This window comes from Varroa destructor, unplaced genomic scaffold (genome assembly GCF_002443255.2).
Source record: "Varroa destructor unplaced genomic scaffold, Vdes_3.0 BEIS01000001.1, whole genome shotgun sequence".
NCBI classification, from domain to species: domain Eukaryota; kingdom Metazoa; phylum Arthropoda; class Arachnida; order Mesostigmata; family Varroidae; genus Varroa; species Varroa destructor.
This window is the reverse complement of record NW_019211454.1, coordinates 15,841,113-15,866,488: the sequence shown is the minus strand read 5'-3', so window position 1 is coordinate 15,866,488 and position 25,376 is coordinate 15,841,113. Positions and strand designations below refer to the sequence as shown.

The 25,376-nt window shown below is 43.0% G+C and overlaps 1 protein-coding gene across 10 annotated transcripts in view; it reads left to right on the top strand.

Annotated features, from left to right (window-relative positions):
* Glut1 (Glucose transporter 1) overlaps nucleotides 1-25,376 on the top strand; it is a 280,015-nt gene that overhangs the window by 107,246 nt on the left and 147,393 nt on the right. Inside the window, exon 2 of one of the 10 annotated variants that reach the window (XM_022817450.2) lies at nucleotides 21,876-22,164. The exons of the other annotated variants lie outside the window; for them this stretch is intronic. The gene's annotated coding sequence lies outside the window, so the exon portion shown is untranslated. The remainder of the gene's footprint in view (nucleotides 1-21,875; nucleotides 22,165-25,376) is intronic. 10 annotated transcript variants of the gene reach the window in all.

Below are 25,376 nucleotides of genomic sequence, written 5' to 3'. Positions count from 1 at the left end.
CTTACACATAAATGCCTAATATCGGAGGCGAAACGATCGCCACCGGTACGCGCACGTTTGGCAGACAGAGCATGAGAGATAATTAGCTGGAGTGACAACATGACCCGGCTGCATAGGGCAGACAAGAGGAGAGCGCCGGTTTGCAAACAGCAAATACGAGATACAAGGGACATACTTCTTATCTGGTAGTTAGATCACAGTTGGTTACATGAGCGACCGGTCCGCCGATCTGTTATCGATTCCTGTCGCCCGCACCGTTAGCAACAGTAGATAGCGCGATTACGAGAAGCAGATCACGCTGCGGCATAGGCTAGCGTTTGTCTGACGGCCGTACACGAAGCGCAGATAAAAGAATTATGGCTGTTTTTATCTTGAATAGAAGACCGCTGTACACTAAACTTGTAACATGTTGGTTAGACTCGCTCATTGCATATGTTGTCTCTTTTAATGACAGAAATTAACTTAGTAGTAGTAGTAGTAGTAAATAGTGGAATAAATAAATTTATCTATTAAAATAAGATAGCCTTTTTGCGAAATCAATCCAGCCAATTCGTTTTGTGGACTTGTCGCTTGTTAAATATTTACAGGTATACCTACAGCTATACAAGTGTCATTGAAAACCAATTAATATATCCTGGATGGGGTAAACAAGTTTACAGCAGGGCACACTTGAAGTCCACATTTGAAGACAATAAAATTCCAACTGGAACAGATGTTACTCTAAATGTTAGCGTACTTTGTTATGCAAGAACATTATGTATATGTGCCGCAGCCCTAACAAAACAGTAGAAGAGATAAATGTACCAACAAAGCGTTCTGCTTCGCTGGAGGAAGAAGCGTAATGTTTACGGGCACGACATCGTGCACACGTGCAATCTATTTGATAGTGAGTTACTTTCGACGCATGCACGTCTGAGACCAGATACCGTACGAAAGAGAGATCAATTGCACAAGAAGTCATTTTCTACTATTGGATTCCTGTTGCCGATCGTTAGTCTTAGCACACCGAATCCCACCACGAGGATGATGTGCTAACCACTGTTACTAAGATAGATCTAATAATAATTCTATCTAATAACTATTCATACGATCTACTTTGGGGAGAAGTTGTTATACAATACACAATTAGAATGTTTAAACAGTCGAACTGAATAGGTTACGGTACAATGGCCTATTTACGTTACTAAAACGTGCATTATTATCGTTACTATTGTGAGTATTTTCTGTGGCCTACTACCTAGGCAATTCTTTATTAGACATGCACTTTTCAATTTCAAGAATGAACACATTCTAACTTTTTCCCCTTATTCAATAATCTTACCAATCTGATTGGGTAAAAATGTTTCAAGTGTAACTCCCGTACTGCCCTCAACCATCATCTCGGCGTGTTGGCCCTTCACCAACACAAAGCGAGCGCGTCTTCGTCCTACTATTATGTATTGCGTGCTCGTTACCAGACTAACTTTCTCACAAATGTCATGTTGATGTCAATGATGGGATTTAGCAGAAGAAAAAAGTGTTCTTAAATTTCTATTTATCAACGGATATGGTGTAGCGCGAGGTCCCTGACTGTGCCCCCCCGCCCCCGCCCCTTTTGAATAAAAACACAACTGTGCGTCGAAGCCTTCGCCAACGTATTCATAGTCATGCGCGCGCCATTCATTATAAAAACTACTAGAAAATCTACATCAGTTTCTACTAGGCAAGCTCAATTCGGCCGTGTGTGCCTCAAGGCGCAACATATCATAAAATGTCATGTTTGAAAATTGCTGACTAAGGTAGATATGTAGAACTTATTGCTGGGCATTGGGAATCCAAGTGAATCGCGTTGATAGTCTACGTATTACAAGTAGATTTTTTAAGTAAGTTTCTTCGTTCACATACCGAGTAAGTACTGATACTAAATGTATATCTCAAATAAAAGCCACGAATAAAAGTCACGCACTTAAAACGATCTAAGAAGCTTCGGCTGGAATTTTCATTGTTGCCGTCTTGATTTCACAGTATGGGAGTTTCCCTCCATAGGAGCCCCGCGACTAATGCTCGACATTTTGAAGCGTCCAAAAAACACCTGTGGTGCACCAACCAGACAGCTGTTTACTTGGACAATGCCCGCAAGGATTTCTCATGTGAATTTTTATATCCTATTCACAATGTGACGTAAATAGTAGTTTCTAAACCACAGGTACTCTTGCCGGCACGTTCAATTGCCTTCGAATGCTTTGTACTTGAAAGTCTATTAAACGGGGCTAAGTATTTTCCTTTGGCTATTTTCGTATTATCAATCACATCGGCGAAAACTTGGCTCAGTGAGTAACGTGCTCTTACCTGCAGTCACATCTGCACTGGTCATCACAAGAAAGACCTCTACCTTCCTTTTTGCCGGACGTGATCGAGGTTAAGAATTTCGCAGGCCTGCTACTCATCGACTTGTGGTCGTTGATCTGGCACTGGAAAGAACAGCCAAGCTTCTGCTTTTTTTCTAGTTCAACCGACTTTTTATTAAATTCGTCGCAGATGTTTTCCGGTATAAACAGACAGCTTATCGCAATACGGCTTTGCCTAACATTGAGCATAACGTCCTTCGTTAAACTGATGAGACACAGGGTCGTCAGTGTTCCGCAGGCTTCATAGCCAAAACATCGCCTAGAGCCATTGCCCTTGATAGCTTGAGACATGCCAAAAACATGGGGAAGTTCGACGGTAATATCGGGCCATGCGTTGTAATAAATTTGTAGGGAATCTAAAAAAATGCTCTTCTTCAATTGGGATTGTGAAGTTCTGACTCTAACCGATAAGTCCGGCGTTGTAACGCAGCGTTTAGATTGCCATCTGCGTATCGCTTACAACAAAGTAGCTTCGTTTGTTGTCGAGAATAAGATCAAAGGGGTAATATCCCACTGAATGAGATCAGCCAGCCGATGCAGAAGAAGACCTCGCTTAGAAGCGTCCACCGCTAATCCACTGTGAGCTAAACTTAAATGCCTTATCAACGTTGGCCCCAGCGTCCTAAATGTAGGCAGTTTTCTGGTCTGTGACGGGATTGTAACTGGCGAAAATTTAGCCACCAGCGGCGTTTACGAACTGATCGTTGATGTAAGGTTGGGCGTACTCGACCTCCGGCTCGATGGTGGCCTACGGGATCTCCATTGTTTGAACGTCGTTTGTTTTCGCTTAATAAAATCAATTGCAAACAATTTGTGCCGCTGATCCTACTTAATATATACTCGTATAATGATTAGTTATATTTAATATTATCAATCGTATTTTCTGTCAGTATATTTAAATATAATACTGATAAGATAACTGGTAATAACAAGCTCTCAATATCAATATGCTTAAATATATCCTTTCAGTGTATTTTTTTTTTATTTATTTAATTCGTATCAGGAATGTTTAATTACTCGTAATACGGTCTTTTGTATTTCATAGTGAAAAGAAAAATCTCTTCTTAATTATATTCACTACCAGTTGCTAACGAATTACAAACTTAACAAGGTTTAACTATAATTTTTAGATACTTCGATTCTGTAAGTGGACATCGCCACTATATATATATAACAACGATACGTACTACAGAATTTCTGTAATTAAGAAAACGTATCGCCATTTACCGTGCTATCCTGACTGATAGGATAATAATACTGTCTCTGACGTCAATCGATATTGTTTTTTCCCATATTATGAAAGCACCTAAAACGTCTAATACGAAACAGCGTCCTGTTTCGTAGATAGATTCAATCTGGAAACGGCGCTTTCCATTTAGACAGTATCTATAATAACGAGATAGCAGCGCCGCCTCTTCAACAGAATTTCTTGGTGTATACAGTTATATTAACGAGTTAGTTTTTCTATAAGGTCCTAGCGTTAGTAATGGGTTCGAAAACAACTGTCGAATCCTGTCCTGGTTTGCTTTGCTGTCCTATATGGTATTAGCAAAGCATTATACTCTGGAGAAATTAATAGATGAACTATCAAACAATGTTATTCAGTCAAAACGCAATCGAACAATTGAAAGGTAGTTATCATGAGACGCGCAGTATACATACGGTATGAACAAGAAAACGTTTTATTATCTATTATGTAGTACCTTCTAATCGATCCTTTAGTTATTGTGTAGCTGTAGATTATATGGAGCAACTCATTATGTTTGTTTTTACTAGCACGAGCAATAACCACCTTAAAGGAGACGTCCTTGAAGCAATTACCATAGCTGATCGTACTGAAGTTACTGATCGTCAATCAGTGATTCGTCCTTGACACAGCTCGCCGGCCGGTATCACCGTAGGACCAATTGTCCTAAACATTGGCAAGGAAAAGCCGTCCCATTATTACAGTGACAAGTATACTAGTTGCTCAGGTGTGTCGATGTCAGATTCGTGGACCCAAACGTGATCGAAATCTGCTGGAGATTTGCATGTGGCAGTGACTTGCGTGGAAGCCAACCGCTAATATGAAAGCAGGTGTATGTCACTATACCTGTTCCTTGTACATCTCTAACCTTGCCAGCATGTATTGACAATTACTCATTGATATCATATGAGTTACTGGGCCAATATTCACCTTCAGATTTTTTTTACGAGTCCTCTATGCCTATTGGCTTGTTCGTTGACGTATTTTATCTTTTAATTTTGATACGGTTTAATCGTAATGTGTAAGCATCGTAAGTTCTGTTTATAACACACCTGGTTAATGGGTTGGGACATCAATACAAACAGTTCATATAATAACAGAAAGAAGCAGGTGAGGAAAATGGCGTACGGCGGGTCAATAATTGGGGATCGATTTGCTAAATGTTGGTACTAGGGGGAGGTTAATGAAACTGCACAGTGACCTAAGTGATTACTCGGCTCATAGATTTACTGGATACTGATTGGAAGTTTTGCGTAGAGCAGTCTTTTTTTCCCGTACTGTTCAAGGACTTAGGAGTTTAATGAAGGGGCTTCCGAAGGCCGTCATCAACCCGGAGGTGGATTACATCAATGGTCAGCTCGTAAACATCGCTTCAGGAATCTGAAGAGGCCGAGGTTGATAAAACGATCACTGCAGCGCGGCATTCAAGTCTGCTCACCGTGGATTATGAGTGGACGCTTCTATACGAGGTCTACTTTTACGTCGGCTAACTGATTCTATCTATCGGGACAATGGCTATTGAGAACGGCAGACCAAGCCAGTTTGCTGTGGGCGACATGAGGATGACAACCTAAATGCTGCGTTACAACGCCGGCCTCGCTGATAAGATTTACGGCTATATGGTCTCAGTTGACGAGAAGCATTTTCCTTACACCCGCTACGAACCTGTTAAAGCGTGGGATAAAACTCTACCATGCAACTTTTCCATGTTCTTATCCTGTCTTAAGCAATCAGCCGCAGTGGCCGCAGGCTGTGCTACAGTTATGAAGACGCCGGAACAGGCTCTGTTGATACCCCTAAATCTCACCAGTTCAACGAAGGAAGCTTGTTTCCCTAGCGGTATAGTAATAATAACGTTATGTGGCGTACTCACAAGCATTGGTGAAAGCCATCACATAAATGCTGAAGTATCGCTTATCGGGACATGCATTGGAAGGCAACTGAACTTGCCGGCAGGAGTGCCTGTGGTCTAGAAGCTGCTATTTACGACACATTGTGAATATGATACAGAAATTCACATAAGAAATCGTTGCGGGCACTGTTCAGGTAAACACCTGTCTGATTGATGCACGACAGGCACTTTTGGACGCTTCAAAATCGTCGTGGGGCTCCTATTGAGGGAAAACTCCCATATTGTGAAATCAAGATAGCAACAATGAAAACCCCAGCCAAAACTTCGTTGATTGTTTTAAGTGCGTGACTTTTATTCGTGGCTTCTATTTGAGGCATACATTTATTGTCAGTAGTTACTCGATGTAGGAAAGAAAAAACACTTAAGAAGTCTACCTGTAATACACAGACGATGAAAGCGACTCACTCCGATTCCCAATATTCAGCAATAAGTTCTTATCCACATATCCACTTTAGGCAGTAACTCTCAGATATGACATTTTATTATATGTTGCACTTTGACGCACACACAACCGAATTGAGCTTGCTTAGTAGGAGCTGGTGTGGATTGTCTAGTAGTTTTTATAATGAACGAAGCGCGCCTGACTATGAATACGTTAGCGGACGTTTCTGTTTTTATTTAAAGGGGGCGCAAAGTCGTGGAAATCGGGCGATATCACATTTATCCATTAAACCTACGAACCCGTTCCTCTCCTCTGCTGAATCCCATCATTAGCATCAATTACAAAACACATTCGTTAAATTTAATCCTTCACTTTTTATTTTTAAGTTTTAAGAAATTAATTTGAGTAACATAAAAGTCAAAAAAAAATTAAAGTTCCAAAACTAAAAATTTCAAAACTTCAATTTTTTTTTAATTTCGCGGGTTGTATCAATTCTCAGCTCTTGAAATTCACGTCAACAATCGTGCCTTCACATTTACAGGCGTTGTCGACGCCTGAATTCAAAGACGTCACTCTCGCTTCTGTGAGATCGACGATTTGTGATAAAAATTAAACAATTTGTGTTAAATTTTATTTTAAGAAGTAAATAAAGTGGAAATACTTAATGTTGCTTGCAGAAAACCCTCTATGAATAAAAAGCCTTTACAAACGTTTTCAAGGGGGCCGTGAAGAGGCTGAGATTGCCTCAGTACTTCAATAACAAATAACAACATACAAAAAGTTAATAAAATTATTTGGGTTATTGCTAAATTACTATCAGTTTGGAGGAGTTGCTGATAATGCCTGGATATTATTTAGATGACGCCAAGAAATGTTTACGGTTTTGAGCATGAAACAATCAGCTGCGAAATTGCTGAAATTCGAATTAAAAACAATAGAATGAGTATTACTCAAAAGCCTTTGAATTTGAAGTCAACGAAGCGAATCCTTATCGTTAACAATTATAGAATGCTATTTCTCTATCAAAGCCCCTCATTACTGAAAAAAATGAAGTTATTTAAATGAAAAATATAATTATTATAAATATATAAGCTTTAAGAGAGCCGATAAGAGGCCAATGTCTATATTCTACCATCAAACAAATCACATCTAATAATGAAAATTATCATAATCGTAAATGAGCATCATATCGAAAAGCGACGGCTGAAAAACCTCGCGAAGCTCGGTCGAAGGTTCTTCTTACTGTAGTCAATTTCAACGGCGTAGCCTACCACGAGTTCCTGCCACTAGGTCGGATTTACAAGAAGGAACATTAACGACAAGTTCTACGCCGTTTTTCGAAAAGCAACAAGAAGAAAACGATTGAATTTGTAAAGACTATTGACAGCTGTATTGCAAAATTATGACACTAATTAACCTGCACATGTTTGTCCGTGAATTTCTATTGAAAAGTAACACCGTAACGATAGTTCAGCTCACTTATTCTCCGGACATAGCCCCTTGCAATTCTTTCTCATTTCCAATGATGAAAAAGCGAGGCTTTAATGATACTGAATAAACTGCTGAGGAAGCTAAAATCTATTAGAAAAATTGTGTTCTAGAATTGCTGGCCGGACTGGAAGAAGCGCTGGCACAAGTGGGTAACGTCAGGATGGGAAGTACTTTAAATGAGACAAAATTCACCGTTCCGCTTCACGATCACAGTAAAGCCAGCATTTGATGCTAATACCAGCTTTCAACACGTCGGTATCGGGACGCGTCACGAAAGAACTAGATTTCAAACACCAACGGACTCGTCCTCGTATACGAAAAGTGCTTACCCCTTACCCCTTATAGGAATGGTACAGCCATGTACCTTGTCGGCCAAGCCGGCATAGTATCCTAGCAAGTTCATTGATCCTTTCAGTATCGCCAACAGCGAATCTGTACGGCTTGCCATTGTCATGTGTGTTGAAACACTTGAGATATATGATAAATTCTCACTAATAGGATATTTTCGTTCGTTGGCCTAGCCCTCTTTGAAGCATCTATCTCCTTGCATGGTAGACAAGGCTTGAAGCGGTTGGAACGGTTTTGTCAATATTAGCTTTGGCAGTGCCTTGTGTTGGTAGTAAAAATTCAACACATCGTCGCTCAAAACACCCGCGTAGATATTGACAGGCACATCCATTTACGTAATGGCAATTGATTCGCAGTCGTCTGCATATGCATGCCTCTCTCTCATTGCACAGCGTCTACTTAACCCAATTACAATCAAAAAACGTATTCAGTGTTAATAGCCACTATACAACCGGGGTCCGGTCTCATTCCGCAGCCTCGCGACCAGTGCTGTCTTTAGCGCTTGACAAAACGCGTAGGGTCTTGCGACCACATTGATGATACTAAGTGCTACTGATAATGCCTTGGTTAATACATTCGATAGCGGGAGGGACCGACTTTGTCGAATTGCTTCTCCGTCTGTTTGGCAATCATCATTCGCCCGTATTTCGAGAATCGGTCAAGCACAAAGGCGGGAAATAAGTAAAAATTTGAAAACGGAACTCATAAGAACAAACTAGATGTCACAGATATATAGCAGCCGGTGCAGAGACACTGGTCCATCTTGTGACAGTTTTTTTAATATTTTACGTAAATTGACATGGTGGGTTTACTTGTTGACCGATTCGCAGGTAAAAAGAGCCACCGTGTACACTACACGATCATATTGCGTGGCCTGTATGTGACGCATCAGTACGAAGATGGTATAGCACGCTAACTTTCTCGCGGTACACTTTACCGAGCTAGACGGTTCATACGAAATGCTACAATAAATATATGAGATTGCAAAATTTTGATTAGAACCTACGGGCTTCCGTGTTCCACTCACTTTTTTACCTTTATTTTTCTTGCCTTGCCTACAGCCCGTCGCCCGCTGCTCGCTTTTATATGCACATTGTATAGACGTTGCTCCCTTGCTGTACGTAGGACGGGCGACATACGCTACTCGCATCAAATTATGCCCTTAGTGATGTTGTCATGTTACTAAGTTGCCAAAAATATGAATTGTTGGCAAAAATACTAGGTAAGTCTGCGTGCGTTTCGCCGGTTCATGGCGCCACTGCCGCTGTTGCGGCTGACAACAACAACAGCAACTACAACAACAACAACAACAACAAGCATCCTTTGTATTATTTCTTTTGTCATAAGAACAGCAGGTAGCCGGTAGCGCGCAGGCAGACAAAAATAGTGCCTCTTGCTTTTTGGCTTTCGGTCTTTCTTCGTTTCTCTTTTTTACTCCCTGCAGTGTCGCACCCCATCCAGAAGCTGTCTGGTTAATATGGCTGTAAGTTATACAACAGTTTCCACCGCTGCCGGAACCGCTGATGACGCTGTTGCTGCTGGAGTTGGCGATACTATCTCACATTGCCTGGCGCGCGACCTGGCCATTTGCATCTGCCGGTTCAGCCGCTGCTGCTATCGTATTATATTAGTAACAATGTGCGACAGTTGTGAACGTTGCGTTGACAGACGGACGCTCAAAGCATTGCAGGCTTTCATAGACCTAATTTTCATCAGTAAAAATGTGTGCTTTTGCTTAACCTGGCTTACACTGCCCGCTTACTTAGGCAGAAAAAGCTGATGATTAAATCGGAAACGAGTAATGATATGGCAATCGAAGATCTGAAGCGGGCGATCACTTACCGTTTGAAAAAGCACCATTCATCCCTTTAGACGAAGATTCTGTTGCTGAATGCTTGCTATATAATAAATAGAAAAAGTGGAGTATAAACATAAACGCCACTTAGTTCATATGTCTGAATAATGTTAGGTTATTGACCGTAATAATGATAATCGGGACAATGGCAAAGTACTATACAAAGCTAAGACCTATAATAAATGGCTATTGACTGTATCTGCAAGAGCTCATGAGGGTCGAACCAGAGGAAGCTGAGGACCAGGCATTAGTGGCATGCTATTTGGGCTGTTTGGACCAGGGCAGGACCAGGCTACTAACATGGCATTGCATCTTTGTATGTGTCAATTCAGACTCATTCGAAAAACTTATTAATGCAAGTTTTTAGGAAGTGATTTAAAATGCGTGACTGCATTCGCCTGTCTTTTACGTAAGTAAGTTTATATAAGTTTCTATTTTTGCTATTCTTTCGCTATCCAATGAATCATCCTAGCATACGTATTTCTCTTAACGCTCGAAGCGAGTGATCCATTAAGAGGTGCAGCGGCACGATTCACAAACGGAACGCGGAATTGCACTACACCGCCGACCTATCTCGTTTACGTAGGCAGGCAGTAAGATTGCAATTGGCAGAACCCTCTAACGCTGACCGCCTCCGTTATTTTAATCTGACGCTCTCTTATCCGGTGCGATTCCTCGTTTTCGTGTGATGAATATTTTTGCCGTTTGATTTAATCAGCGCTCGGTAGTTCATTATCGTGAAAGATGAAGCGATAAAATTGCTCTTAAGGGCAAGAATCAAAAGAGCCCTTAGTAGGCTTTATAAAACGAAGCTAAAATGTGACTGAGGCTTCAGTTCTGCAACGGGGACGTCTAAAGCAACTGATATCAATAAATAGATCGAATCTATCGTGTTTGTCGTACCTGCGTTCGCGAGAATGGAGCCAAACATGTAGCAATGTTGGCGACGTTTTTACGAGTATTCGACAAGAACGTTTCTCCATAGGCCAATAATAGGACATGAAAAAATTACGTTTTTTGCCAATTAAGTGACGTAATTCAGTGGGTCGAAGTGAGGACAAATATGGTGATACTAGTAGAATATGTATATTGAAAAGTCATCTATGAGACTATTCTTAAACACACGACCATTGAATAAAACTGTAGCATCTTTCGAAAGCTATGTTCATTATGTCAAAAGCGGCTACCGAAAACCACGCCAAATATCACAGTAAGAAAATTATGTAACCTGTAGTTATTATAATTTTTTTTCAAATATAAAGTATATTTATATAATATTTAATAGATAAATTTAGAATATACACTTTCATGTGGAGGATAGCACACTTCATTGGTAGCTAGGTGGATTCTCCGGATGCTCACGGCATTCGCTGCAGCATAACAAACAGATTGCTTTATCTTATATTATATATTATCTATAGATTATCATTACCATGTTATTTAGGCCTTAACTGTTTTACCGCGAAGACATTTACTATTTTTTTTCCTATTTCGCCAAAATTGAATTTTTGCTTTGACATTGATGATTATCACATTAGGATCATCGAGTAACATAGGGCAGCTTCGTTTCCCGCTGGAGACTGCATTGGCGACTGGTGTAGCATCAGTATACCTCAGCTTGCCGAAAAATCTGTGAATACCTCGCTGCCGAAAGATGCACGCGATACGTTCTTATTACTGGATTTTACTTTAACTCGACGATTGAAGATGACGCCTGTGCGTCCATAGTTCTAGCTATTCGATGTATAAAATTTGCATAGAATTTACTCGTAAAGGCGTTTGTTGTCTCAAGAACGTTTTCTACGATTGGTCTTTTTGATTTTATCTATTCGCACAGTTAGAATACTCCTTGAACCTAGCAAGTTGGCCAAAGTGTTTGTATCGAGGACAATTGTGCAAGGAGGCCCTGACCGTAATACAGCCAAGTAGATTACTCCTATCGCCTTCAGTGGTAATGTTTTAAGGTTAACATTTCTCATGTCGAGAACTGTTGGTCTTAGACAAGTCTCGAGAGTTCATTTGGCCTCAAAAGTGTGTGTCCTTGGCTATTGGTGGAAAGTGTATGCTCTTCTGATAATATTGTGAATTTGAAAAAAAATTTGAAACCTACGCACTGCCGATCGCTCCCAACATTGCCCGCTAAGGATCATGAGACTGCTGGAGTCGTCACATACACATGCTCTAAATGTAATCAATTTATGCCTGCATGTACTAGCATCTACGTGCATGTGATAGCATTATAGCTTACGCGATGCGACGCCTTGATCTGCCACGGTTCGATGCTGGTCCGACAGCCATATCCTCCTGAACGCTTACGGTCAAGTTTTGAAGAACTGCCTTTCTATTTCGTTTAACATCGTAATGGTATCTGTATCCATGTTTCTTTGCTTTGTTTAGCCAATTGTCCATGGGAGCCAGTGAGACCAAGTAAGACTTACTCACTCACGAAGCCTGACAGTCGCCATCTTTTAAATAGATTAAAGCTTCACCTGCATCGGAAAACTTCATAAGCTACTGCATAGTAGTGTGCCTGTTTCAGCCTGCACAATGCCTCAGGACATGCTAGGCCATGGAGAGAACGGTATAGAACTCGCCGCTCAAGCAAAATGATATTGCGCTTCTACCCAATGATGTACACCGTGCATCGCTGAATCGAAATACTAATGCTTCCGTTTTTTTTTTCGTACACTTTCTTTCTACTTTACTATTTAGCAGCTGTTTTCAGTGTAAATTTCAGCTACTTCACTTAGATGTGTTCTGTTTTACGCCAAGTGCACTAAACCGTTACGTATCGCCTTAAATGGCACGAAGGGAAGTGTGTATACGCCTGGATTCGAACCTGAGAACTATGTAATGTGCCAGCATCTGTTGTGTATTTCGAAACATTACAGCGGCCTATTTGAGGGCTGCCCGATTCCGGGGGGCATGACAACACCTTGATGAAATTTGGAAACTTTTTTTTCTACTATACTGCTTTTCAAGTAATCATAGTGCAGTCGCCGGATCGCGTGTATTGATCGTAGTATATATTTAGAACTTGTGATTCTTCGTTTCGGTGTCTATTTCGAGTGTTTGGTAGTGATTTGATGGTGTTGCCTGATTTGATGGTGGGAACGACTGCATCAAGTCGTCAATCTGAGTACGTAGACGTCTACCGATAGCTGGACGACCAGTTCCGAGGTTGACTGTTGTGACTAGCATGCGTAACTAACTAATTAAGCCAGCTGATTCATGCTTAGTGTATTGTTCTTGTAACAGTGCGAGCTATATTGGCTTCCTCGGACTAATAATGTTATCGCGTTTTGTCGTGCAGTCATCGGTGTCCAGCTACCTAAGGCTAGCAGCAGGAGACCGTTATGAGAAACTGTATCTACGGCATTGAAACAGGAAAACAATATGACGGTCAATTGAGAAAAGCTCGCAACTGATCCGTAGGTAGAAAATAAACACTAGCTAGAAGTGATTTTATTGAATGTTTTATGGTCGTCACTTTAGTGATATTTGAAAATGCCCACATTATAATTTGATGATGTGTTACTAGTTATGTAGCGGAGTGGTATAAACAGAAAGAATCATTTATTCGACCTTCTACTAGATCTCTATCTGCTAAATAGAAATTCTTACAAAGCCCAGTTGTGATACTGGACGTGGAACTCAAAAGATTTTTCGAAATACTATAAGATAGGCATATACGAAATAAAAGCTAATTTCAAAGTGATTGTATATTGTACGCATCTAATTGGCTAGAGGCTATTCTACCTATTTTATTTTTTCATTGGCTAGGCCCTGGCTAGCAAAAGGTTACTGACTGGCATCCCAGTATTAGTGTTATTTATTATTATCGTTAGCGAATGTCCAACAGTACAACGAAATAGGCTTGAACCAGGCCAGAAACGCGCTGCAGAACTACGCTAGCGAATAAGGACGCTAAATTTTGGAGGCACTTAGAAAATCATAGTCTTTTTTGACACGATAAACAATTGCCGTATGCGTTCAAATATGAGACTTCGTCTACAATTGTACGTAACTCGTACGGAAGCGTATACGAGTCGTGCTGTGCGGTGTTATTTAGAATAAGTGTTAAACGCAAACGTTTGTTGACAGGACATAGTTTAGGATCGTGCTGCTCTGAAGGGTTACGTCGTCCCGATCCAGCTTCGTATGTACTTATCGCTACGACGTTTCCCGTTATTAATTATATTGCCTAATTAAACACAACTTGTTTTTTTGTGTGTGTTTTACGATATTTTATGTTACTGCTACGTTCCATAGATGCAGAATCAAATTTTGTGAATTGTCAAAAGTTTCCACGTTCGCGCAATTCGAGATGGAAGAGCGATCGCGTCCGCGGAAGCGCCTCTGCAGCAGGCGCTATCTGTCTACGAACCATTAGCACGATATGCTGCTGCGTTTTATGAAAGCCGCATTGGGCACTATAAACGCGAGCAATCTGCACGTTAGCGTCAAAAGCTACACGAGTCAACACAGATCTTCCAATTTCCAGGTCGGAAGAGAAGATTTTCATAGCTTCTTTTTGAGTGTATGAAAAGGAAGCTCTGTGCAGCTGTACAGGCGTTGAAAGCCAATTATTAAGCTTGACCAAATCAATCGATTGCAGAATGCTTCAGTGAGTCAGTAGAATCGGATAGATTGAACTTGGTTTATATACAGTCTGGCTGGTAAAGCTTAGAGGACGATTTAGACGCTGAGATCATGTTCCAGATATAAATGAAGAGGGCTTCTCATGAAAATAAATCTAAAGTCAGCCAAGCGTCTTTGCTTATTGCAACTGCAATCAAGTCCAGAAAGACATTTCGTAATAAAAATAAACGACGGGAAACACTTAGAGATTTAGGGGAGTTTACCTGTGGTCCTTCCTACGTGTTTTCTTTGTCTGAGTTTAAAAAAAAATGTACTATGTGTGGCCTTAACGACAAGCAATTCTGCAGGTTGGGCGATAGCGGCATTACCTAGTTTCCCGAAATATACAATCCAGAGGTCGTCGAGCTAAGCCCTAAACTGGTTTTATCTAGGAACTGACTTCAGAGGACTGTTTAGACTACACTTGCTGAATAATAATAATAATCGCTTTCTAGTAATTATTTCAGCGTTCGATTCCACTGGCACCTTTTTAGTGCTATAAGATATCAATGGATTGTAAGATTAGCCGATATTCGATACTACCTGATATTAAGGGAAAAAAGCAAGCGCTTAATAGCAAGCTTCAAAGGAAGTATCAGTTATATGATTAAAATAGTCGTTCAAATCTATTCTAATTTCCCGATAGAATCGCAAGAAGCGGTGTGCACGGTTCTGGGCGGGGGGGGGGGGGGTAGTCCTCCAAAGCGTCCGATATCTTTTAGACACGAATCATATCCACTGACTAAACCCGACAAGTTCGACTCCGGGAAACACTGGTCTGACCGTGGTGATTGTGGCTCGAGGGTAGGAAAGATCATTACAGAAAAAGTTCACTACTACGACGTTGTGATATTTGTACAACTGCAGGGTTACTTGGTTCCTGAAAATCCACTTGTTGCCTAAGCTTGGCCTCTTCGTTCTACCGGGTCAAAGTTGACCTGATTGCAAAAGACGACGAGACGATATGACAGTGTTACTATTTCGTCGCGTGTTCCGTTGATCGTCTTAAAGCAGTTCGATAAACGGTTGAAGGATCACGTTTGGAGTGCACAGCATAATCAGATTAAGGCTCGAACACCTAGTGTGTACTATATTACGTACTACGTAAAAACGAAACATTTGCAAAACACTAACCGTTATTCGCACTATATTTACAATAGGAGTATGGTATCCGCAAGTGATTTCTCGAATCGAAAAGGTACTTCAGCTCCAGTTGCTTACAATTTATGAGACACATAAGCATTATGGAACGCTGTTTATGGTTAAACGAAAATTATAAAAAAAAAAAACGACCAGAACACAGGGAAAAACGTAACCAAAAGCAGTATCACTAAAGTCATATGTTTTTGGACATGCGGAAGAAACGATCCACAAATGAAGCTGTACAGCCAACAATTCTATCCTGAAGCCAGCCTCCCGTGTATTGCCCCCATGTACCCGTAACTTCTCCTAAATATTTTTCAACAATTTACATAACGGATGCCTATCGTACCGGATGCTGCTGGCGCTCGCTTAATCTGGCTGGGTAAAACTAATCTGCCCTCGGAGCCTTGTGGGAAGGACTATAGTCGCTGAGGATTGTCGTCCCAAGACCCCACTTCAACTGCGTTCCTGTACATGCTACATCGTCCTCAACTTCTTAATTTAGCAAAAGGCAAAAATGAGAATTCGTGTCATTTTATGATAACGACACTTCACTTTTTCGACGAGCCGTGGAGGTATGTCGGCTGTCGGTTGGGTACTCTACTACTTTACTCCATATATATTCTATGAATATATATTCTACTCCATATATATTCTACTCTATATATATTCATAGAATATATACGGAGTAAAACATTTGGTTCGTATAATACATTTCAATGCACATGACAATAGTTTCAGTTCATGATTACGAAAAGTATATATACATATATTTGTATATAGGATCTGTCTTGAATTTATTTCAAGGTTAAACCTTTTATGGCCGGTCAAGTTAGCTATCATCTTTACGGTACTGCATTGGAAAGTGAATAACAGTGTCTGGGCCTAACTGGACGGAATTGTGGGCCACACAGATCGCAACGGAATATCTCTCGTTCCCAGTCCCATTGTCGATCGATTGATTTCTAGAAACCGTAACTTCTCGTGGTTTCCGCGTCCCATGACCTAATGCCCTCCGACTGTTTCCTTTGGGGCTATGCGGAAGACAAGGTTTACGCAAGTAGTTGGGACTTGTGAATACCCGCAAACAAGCTATCGCGCAAAACAAGTAGTTAAATGGGCACGTTGTTAGTGAGACCTGAGTCCCGAACACCATTTGGATATATTACGAAGGCCATCCCGAGATTTTGAGAATACGTTTGGGCGGCAAGCCCACCAAGAGCCGTCTGGCTGCACCCGACGTAATCTCGGAGCTTCGATAGCCTCCGCAGACATCGCTAGCCCAGCCGTCGTTGCGCAATCGAACGGCTTTCCAGCTCGACCCGGTCGGTCTGTCCTACTCGCCCCAGAGCCACCTGCAACGTCGTCTCCTGTACAGACAGGAGGCAGAAATGACCGATATCCAGCTGAAAGAACTCTTTCCCTACTGCTAGCTAACTTTGTTGCCTACCGCGTTTGCGTTCCTCCGCGTACTCAGTTGTTAAGCACCGTAGAGCTCAAGTTCGCTGCTTAAGCCCTTAACACGAACGGACGCCCGTTGTTGGTAGGAAGCTATATAGAGGAGCTGCCGCAGGTCGCCGACAAAGGCATCGATAACCATAGCATCTGGTCATATCTAACCATAAATACCAAGTTCGCATTGGACAGCAGACATTTAAAGGCGGGGAGGAAGAAGATTCGAAGAAGAGATCGACGGGAGGTTTCGGCGGCAGCTGCAGTCACCGAAGTATGTACGCGCTCACCACTACGCGCGTTTTTTCGACTATCCTGCTTTTCTTGGTCGCCTTCTTCTCTTTCCGTCTAATAACCGAGAAGTGCACTGGGCGGCACCAGAGACGATGCTATAGCCTGCGCTAATGTAAAGGGCCGCTTATGTACCGTAGCATAGGAAACAGCCTAGGTATGGGAAGAACGTTCAGGCATATTTCGCTCCATATATATGGTGTGGCAGAGTGTAGTAGTATAAACCTACTAATTTTCTTCAGGGTTATCTAATGCGCTTCTGCTTATTTTTGTCTGGTTAGCCATCGCCTCAGGGTTCTCTTGCATCCTCTCCTGGCTCTGCTCTCCCACCGAGTCAGTTCACAATCTCTTCCCTGACGTCAGAACGCCCGCTAACTTGATCGCGCCTCTGTTGTGTTGCTAGTGAGAACAAGGTAGGCTCTTGGGGATGCGAAGCCCACTAATTGGTTAGCCTTCAACTAACTCCAATGAGCCGTTCTGTGTCGAGCAGGCGTCTGCTGCTACCTGATACAGCAGACAACGCCCGCTTGAACAAGCTCCATGCAGAAATGTCGCGCCCTAGTGTCGATGAGCATCAAAAGCGGCTGTTTTTCCAAGCAGCCAAGATGGGGGCGCATGAAAGCCTTTTCTGAACTCTTCGCTTGCAAAACCATAATTACGACGCCAAGTACCAGAGCATTCAGCTCAAAATTGTATAAAAATATTAGAGTATACAGAATATTGTATTTGGCGGTATAATTTGAATCGTTTTATCACATGTAGCTATACAGGTCAGGTGCTGAATCATGCATAGAGCATCAAATAGCAATAGCAGCAGCGATAACAACAGAATCAAAAATCTCATAAAGTCCTATGAGTTCTATAATAAATCAAATGCGAACAAAGAACTACGAGGACAGACACTCGGGTCTCAACGAACCAAGAAAACTTACGTGCGTCCCATATGCGCTTTGTTCCCCAGTAAGAGCACATATTAGAAAAAGGTGTACCTCATAAGGCTCCTTTATTAAACGACGCTCGACTTCTCTGTCGCCTTTATAGCTACTGCAGGAGCAGCGTAAGCGAGAACAACAACAACAGTCCCAAAGGTGATCTCGGTTAGTAGAATACCAGTCGCTACTTATGTCTAGGTTCTCGGGCTCTTTTCTCTGTTTTCGATCCGATCCGTATGGCTACACCGTGCGGGCTGAAGTTGTTTTGCGTTAGGTCGACCGCATTAATGAACGTGGCTATGTACATATATGGAATATGGGTTTGCTAAAGCGCCTATAAAGACAGCTTCTGCTACCGGTACTACTGTTACGGCTGACACTATCATAGTGGCTGTATGCCGTGCAGAGCGTGCCACAGTGTATCAAATACGGTGATGTGAGCTCAGATTTTCCTTCAGTGAAGCGGAGATAGGAAATTTTGCTTTGGTATCAGCGGCCGCTTCTGAGGAGCAAGCGAATTGTCGAATCGTCTCGTCTGGTTCCTTATTTCTGCTGGGCTTTAACAGTGGTTCCCTCTTCTACGTGTCCTTCTCCGTTCTGCCGCTTTCTCAACGTCAAGGGCTAATCGAAACGAGTGTCTCCTCTGCTCTCAAGATATGTTTCAGTATTAAAAAGGCCAAGCGAGAGAGTTTTATCGCTATCTATATTTCACTTTTTCTACCTTCTTATTTTCGTGTTATATAACTGCGTATAACACACGGTGCGTTGGCACTATGGCCATGAGTCTCGAAACAAGGAACGAATAGCCTCTGTATTGTGCGGGAAGCAGCAGCACCTTTAGCACCATAAAGGGTTGCGCACAGGTTTGCCCCAGCTCTTCTAGCTGGGAAAAATCTGGGTTAGGCATCGTTCTCTCTTCGCGAGGCGCCAGAAATATAGACGGATTGGAATCATATTTTGTAGACTCAATGGCACCCTGCCCTGCCGCTACAACGCCCCGTTTCGCTTGCTTTACCCCGTTATTACCCACCCCCCGTTTCTCCCCTGTTTGTTCGGCTAGCTTGTTCTCCTCGCTATTGCGGTGATTCCTCCCCATCAATATTTAGCGTCCTCAAAGTGCTTAACCCCCTACTACTTTCGCTAGTGAAACTGCTGTGTTGTTGCCTTTTCAAGGCGGAAGGGCTGTTTGCTCCTTCGTCGGCCTGTCGACCATCGCCTATCAGCCCTGCGTGGACCGCCTCCGTTGTCGCTATCGACATCTATCGCTGCTACCCAAGTAACGCCCATCCACTTGGGCTGTTGAAGCTGGCGCGAGAAATGGGTAGGGAACGTCGCAAGGAGGGACTGCTCCAGAAGAACTTCAGGTGTATGTGGCCAGGAGTGAACAAAATCGACGACTGCGCGCCGTCGTTGGCCTAGTTGGAGGAAAAAGTAGAAAAAGTAATGAGTGGAAACATAAACGAGGCGGTTAGTGTTTGGTTTGCTACGACCAGCACTCCGTAGACGTAGGCCTGTTTCCTACTCTTGACGATTGTGGCGGTGGCGCTAAAATCGGGGGCTCTAGCTGAAAGTGTAGGTGTTATGGCCGTAGGAATGCCAACTGAGAACGGGAAGAATGCCGAAAAGTGCGGTCATTCGCTCAGAATTGGTACGGCTTGGGGCGAAGTAGAAGGTTTGTGGAACCACAGGTTGTGGAAGGGCCGCTGTTGTGTGGCGAGCAAAGCAACTACCTAGATCCTAGTCATCATCATACCCTCGGCCTTTAGCCAGCATCTGCGTAAGCCTCTTCTCAGTGGACTCTAGCAGTGAAACAACGTGTTAGTTACCCAAACACGGGATGCAGCGAACGTAGAGAAGTGGTGAGAATGTGGGGAATGCTGAAAAAAAGCGGGCCATCGTGTGAGAGCAGAAGGGCAAAATGGGACGCGATACGGGGGATGCATCATATAGGCTCCCTCTTCGAGCCGGTCTCTGCTGACAGCATGCTACGTAGACTTCGTTTGAGTATCTGGGACTACGTATCCAATGGCCCAGTCGTTAGCTATATTCTTCTTCTCTTTTTGAGAGCCATCAGCAGTAGCAAGCTGCGACCATTAAAGAGCATAGTATTCTATGCATATGTGCTAGTATCTGAGTTTGTATAAGTGGTCCTTAATGAAATTAGCCACGGCAGTGGTGCCGTCCGGCAGCAGCATGCCGAGAGGCGATTCGGCAACAGCTTTCTATCAGAGGCAGCTCATCGCCTTCCGCTAGCGAGGAAAGCTTGCTGCAACGGCGTTCGACGTCTGATCATTACGAAGGCGAGCCATTTTGGCGAGAGGTAGTAGCCAATTGCGCTCAGGTTCGTACGCATTTGCAAATATAGGCAGCTATTATAGGAAAACTTTTCTAAGTGTCATTATTTAGATGAAATATTCATAACTAGACTATCACTGGACGCTCGCGATTCTAAACACTATGGAAAAAGGCACTATTATTATTATCCAAAATTTTCTACAAATCTGTGATGATATTTCGTATGAAATATGGCAAAGTCAGCACGATTACGTAGAATGACGCGCGAGTATTGTTAAGCGTTCTTGGCAAAAAAACATTTTTTGTTATCACAGATGCTCAATTTGTGCCTAATATATTTATATATATATATAATATTTAGGTCGGGAATAAAAATTCGTGCAATCAAAATGGGTAATTGTGGACTTACATTACTGAACATAATCAGTAAAATCGATGGTGGGATGCGGCATAGTTTAGAAAAATGAATACAGCAAAAACGATCAGCGAATGGAAACGATCATTCAATCGAAAACGTGAACTTTGAACGTCATTCTCATCCGTTTAGCTTTCGCCTGATGAGGTTCGTATCGGCCGTGGTTGTTAAGCTAAGACACTGTCTAATACAGCAGAAAAGGCAGCCTGAGTCGTTGCACTGACATGGAGAAAATGCTTTGAAGACAGGCCTATGCGAGGGCAACTCCACCGTGCAATTACACTTTTGGCCACACTGAAGACCGTGCTCACAAATGATCGCCGTGCCTCATGCCGGCTGTTATAGGCTTAGTCAAGCTTCCTAGAAGAGGCAGCCTATGGAAGTTTTTGAATGATGTTTGTGTTGGTAGGTTATTGGAGAGACAGCGTTTTTCTCTACTTGTTAGATTGTCACACAAGTCTACACTAGCGACCATATTTATCTCTCTGCTGTGTACAAGGAAAGAAAAAGAAATATAGATATATGTACATATATGTAAATTCCCAATAGCACAGTCTGTGTTATCTAATACAGGCAGCTGTAGCGGTGATTGCCTGTTAATGTGCATGCGTCGGTGTACATAAACTTCCGCTGTGCACCCATTGTCTGCCCATCTATCTGTGTACGACATACGAGTTGTACATTTCCCCGCGCGAAAGGCGCGGTTGACATTAGTGGCTAACTCATGCGTATTTTTTCTATTTTTCCACGCGAAGAGAAAATAGTTGGCAAAAAGTTTTATAGCGAACACACGCTGTTGTGCTGTATGGCTGTACAATCCCATGGGGATTCTTTCGTCGCCTGCAGATAAGCCAGTAGACACATAGCGGTAGAATGGGTGCGGCCAGATACGGCCAAATTGGGGCCATCAGTGGCCTCGAAGAATCGTTCCAAAAGAACCAGTAGAAAAAACAGCAGAATTATTAGCGACTGGATTTGCACTAATACAGTAGTAATAGAATGCTACCGCCATCGGAAGTTTAATCGTCTGCCGGAACTTTCTATGCAAGCCTATAAGATTTTTGTGTTCTTTTTGCTGTTCTCAGTGTTCATAGTGGAAATGGAACAAGATGAGCGAAGGATACTGAACGAAAGATGCTAGCTGTCACGGTTAAATCGAAAGAAGGTATCATGCAGGTGCAACGTGTGATCTCACTGCCCGTCGTTTTCGGACGCGGAAGGCAAGGTTTGAGCACGCAGGTTGTCCGGATCATGTTGCTCTCACCCGACAGGACGCGTCCGCTGGTGTGGCATAACTGCGAGCACCGTCAAGCTGTTGAACCAATACTATAAAAATCTTACATGACGAAGACGGATACACGACACCGATGCAGGGTAGTTACAAATGTGTGCGAACTGGTTGTTGTTGATAGGGCATTGTTCGGATCTCTTTGTTGCGTTATCGTCTGTCGACTTTGGGGAACAATGGTATATTAATCAGCAACTAATAGCAATACTAAAATGAATTGTCTGTCTTCGTTTATCGAGTCTAGTCGGTCTCAAGTGCTGTCGGAGCTGACGTCCCCTGAATGGTTTCGTTCTTTCATGTTTGTAACTCTTTTGTTCACATGCAAATATATTTGTGTGTACAGACCATAAAACTCCTCGCTTTGTCGCAGAAGGGTTTATATCATGTTTGTATGATCGATCTAATTACCATTGCATCCACATACTTCCTTTGTCCAAAAGCTCGGGATTAGCTCCGCTGATAGAGTAGGCTATCAGGTATGCAGTTAGTGAGAGTTGACTGAAGGGAAGAAGGGACGCTGTCTTGGCTTGGGGCACAGATTGTGTCAGCGTCAGTCCCTGAGCACGTGATAGTTAGTTCACAAATATTGCTGATTGAAAGGGCATTTTTTGCATGAAAAATATCGTCTTGACGGTAATGGAGTTTACGAGTTAGTGAATGTTTTCAGTTCTACGTTCTATACTGCAGTTAGGAATTGCTCCATATGGCTGGCCCTTAGCACGAAATAAATGTATACGAGGATCCCATTGTTACCCACGGGTGAAGCCCCGTCGATAAAAATCGGGCCTAGTAACGGTCCTGGAACTTTTTTCTAGATTTCCGGGGTTCTAAATGACGAGCGGTACCGTAGTTACCATGCAATTTCGGCATGTCCTTTCAGCTCACTTCTAGAGACTCTTCCATTCATCAACACTATTGAGACGGTATTAGATGACTGAATGGGACTTAAGGTAGCGTTGCTATTTTTGGTACTTGCAATTTTTTCCATTATTCCCTTTTACTATCCTGATATTGGCAGATAGCGAACTTGCTTGATGGGGAATCTAGCGGACCATTTCTAAAGTTTCAAAGGCAACGGCGGACCCCTTTTTGATGATATATTGTTTGTCAGTGTAACAGTGATTTCAGCAGTGTACGTTATAAACAACAGATGGATTAACAAGAGACCTCGCAACACCTGTGCCCCTAACCAAATTGCAGCAGGAATTGCAGGGTCTTTCCCACTTCCATTTTTCTTTACAAGCTCCCCGAAAGTCAATTCGAGGGAATGAGGTTGGGTTTGACTGCGAGGTATGCATGGCGGGCTTTTCTTTAGCACGCCGGTGCCAGACACGATAGCATCGAGTGACAGTAGCAAAAGAAAATAAAGAAGCGGGAGGATGGCCATAACATCTTTTGAAGAAAGATTACTTGTAACATATACATTCTACATACGACCTTGGCTTTGGTTCTGTTGACCTCAACAACCTGAATATACCTGAAACGAGCAAAAGATGAACTATCTGCAAACGCGGAAGTGTCAAACCCATCAGCTCATGAGTTTAAACGGATCCCGCCTTTGCCTCTTTTCTCTTACTTCTTTCCGTAGTGAATTTGTTTGACGAACTACTTTGGAGTAGGCGACAATTCCAGATAGAGGGACCAGCAGGAACATCATCTACGACGGATCGCTGGCAGGCATAATGCACCTATAGGAAGAGTAGCAGCTTGTGTGTGCATGGCTGGGTGCACCGGTAAGCAAGCGATATCCACCGCATCTTTAGCAAGGCTCTCTAAACTAGGGGAGAAGGTTTGCCTGTGTTGCCGATGCGATTCGAGGGAAGAGGCTTAGCCAAACTTGGGAGATACCATACGGACGCAACTGTATGTAAATGTCCGACTGGGTCTAGGAGGCTACATTGATAGCTTCAAACCTTTCGCCTTTCCAGTTTTCTTGCAAACCTTGTTCCTTGTTTTTTTTAATAACTGTTAGCACATCTAGCATGTTTGCTTGTTTTCTCTGATGTTTCTTCTTTCGTAGAGAAAAAAACAAAAATCTCCGCCGCTCGCATCTCACCAGTCGGCTCCAGTCGTTGACATTCCGAGCTCCTCAGGCCAACAGCGCCTCAGTAACGCTACTACTGTCATTGGAGCCGAAAATGCGATTTCTGTGAGAGACTTTGTATGCCTCGTCGCCTTTTCTTTCGTTCTTTTTTCGCTTTCTGTTCTTGTATCCATGACTGAGTCTGTGGATAATACTGGGTTCTGATAACGCACTTGGGCCCCTGCTAGCACAGATTGGCAAAACGTTTCCCGACAAAACAGGAGACAAACTGGCAGGATTCACTGCTACTCCCCTATCCCCGTATCCGACCGTCCACTCGCCATCGCCACCAGGCGATGCGACGATTACTGCCACAGGATCTTACAACCTGTTTTATGCTGCCACCCGCCACTCGTCGAATCCTGGAAGTACCTACTGGGCTAGAGACAGGGCACAGGAATGTGAGATACCTCCTCTGTCTCGCCACGAAGAAAAGGCGCACCGTCGTAGGTCGACAGACCCCGATGAACCACGGCGACAGTTTAGCGTTGACTGGCACTTGACGCCACTGTTGGTTCACGTTATCTCTTCTGTTTCTGCTATGACTACTACCGTTGTATGGCGGAACCTATTTTGTGCCACTTGTGATGCCCCGCTGCTTGTCCACTGTTCGGCGCGCTGGTTCTTCCTTTACTCGGCTGACACTGCGGCCTCTGCGTCTGTAGGAGCTGCCGTTGGCATTTCTTGTTGAGGCGGCATCTCGTTGTTCCGTTCCGCTACGTTCAGGGGTTTTTCATCCCCGTGGCTATCTGTTAGCGCTGCTGCTACTACTGACTGCCGACGGTAAAATGTACAGATTGCTGCTGTATGTGGAAAAAGGGTGCGAAAAATGGGGGGAAATGGCGAGATACGGGACGAGTGTGTAAGCACCAGCATCCCCGAGTGCTATAGGGAGCAACGGAGCTCGCCGGCTGGGCCGAGGAGTTCTTCTTTTGCGCGATAGGTTTTGTAACGCTCGCCTGCCGCCTTTCGCATCGAGAGAAACTATAACTGGTGGAGTCGGTCGCGACGTAGCCAATGGGAGCGAATCAGTCGTTGGCAGGTGCGGGCTTGTCTATATATATGGGTGTATAGGAAGTTCATCCGGCCGGGATCGTTGTGCTAAACTGGGCAGCTGCCACGCTGGAATTGTACAGACTGTCTCTGCTGGCGCCATCTATTGCTACTTGCTGCTCCATTTCTTGCTCACCGGTTCAGAGAAACAGTATATTTTTC